The sequence below is a fragment of the Fonticula alba genome (genome assembly GCF_000388065.1).
Source record: "Fonticula alba strain ATCC 38817 unplaced genomic scaffold supercont2.4, whole genome shotgun sequence".
Lineage (NCBI taxonomy): Eukaryota > Rotosphaerida > Fonticulaceae > Fonticula > Fonticula alba.
This window is the reverse complement of record NW_009242974.1, coordinates 1346110-1347552: the sequence shown is the minus strand read 5'-3', so window position 1 is coordinate 1347552 and position 1443 is coordinate 1346110.

Below are 1443 nucleotides of genomic sequence, written 5' to 3'. Positions count from 1 at the left end.
GGGGGGGGGGGGGGCGCGGGGCGCGGCGCTCCTATCTCGCCCTTCCAGCCGGGGGCGTCCTCACTTAGGGGCACGGCCCGGCGATCAAAACAGTCTGTTGTTCAGGCCCGTTTGTCGGCAAGCCATCATCCACCCGGCGCCGCGCCTGCCTACCCGGGGCGTGAAAAGCCCCCCGCCTCGGGAGGCCGGGGGGGGTGAGGGGGCGGAAGCGGCCTGGCGCTTCGAGGGAGCGCTTTCCCAGCCGGGGCCATCCCCCCCCCGCCTCGGTCGCTCACTCATGCTGCCACCTCTGCGTGCCTTCGCGGCCAGGCTCACGTAGCCCCGGAAACGCGGCCCGCGTGAATGCCCGGGCCCGGCGAACAGCCGCAGATAAATATATGCCCGGATGTGATTGACTGCAGGGGTGTGTGAGTGCAAAGATGCATGCGTGCGTACCTGTGTGCGTGCGTGCGTGCGTGCGTGAGTGCGTGTGTGAGTGCGTGCGTGCGCGCATAGACGCACGCGCGTGTGCTTACGTAGGGGTTGGGCGCGGGCGCGCCTGCTTGGCTGCCCCTCCCGCCCGGCCCTCCCCGAGCATGTGGGCACGCCTTGGCCAACTTCGGGTACGACCGGCGCGCCCGGGGGGCCGGGGCGGGGGGGGTGCCGTGGAGGGGCCGGGGAGCTTTCTCATCGCCCAGGACGCCCGGCGCCCGGCTGGCCTGCTGCGAATGGGCGCGCGGGAAGCCGCCGAGGTTGGTTCACGTTTCACCTCGGCGTGTGCTTCCTCGCTCTCGCTCCCCTTCTTTCTCTCTCTCTCGCTCTCTCGCTCTCTCTCTCTCTCTCTCTCTCTCTCTCTCTCTCTCTCTCCGCGCGCCGGGGGGGTGGTGCGGGTGCGGGGGGCGTGGGGGGCGTCCCCCGGGCCCCTCCCCCGCGCCGATCGTCTCGCCCTTGGGGAAGTGTGCGGGGGGGGGGGGGGGGGCCTGCCGTGAACCGGCACTGATCGCGCCTACCTGGCCCGATCGCGCACCGGAGCCCAGGAGGGCATGTCTGTGTGGGCGTGCGCGCACAGCTGTTACCCGGGTGCTGGTGCGCTCATTCGTTCTCCGCACCCCGGAAATGGGTCTCAGCACCCGTCCCCAGGGGTCTCTGAGTGGGCGTGGGCGTGGGCGGGTGCGCCGCCGCCCCCCCGCCCCCGCCCCGGCCCATGTGCATTCCTTCCTAGCCGGGCGGCTGGCCCGGTCCAGAAAGCCCGCTTGGACCCGTCCCGGTCGGTGCTGGTGGCGCCTCGGCTCGATCGGACCTGGGTGGCCGCGCCGGGCGATCGTGCTGGCGCAACCTCCCCCCCTCCGGCGAGGGTTCCCGAGGGGTGGAGGAGGCCGGGGGCGGTGTGTGTGTGTGTGTGTGTGTGTGTGTGATGAGTGCGATCCTGGGCGCAGCTCGGCCTTCGCGGGGGTGGGGGCGGGG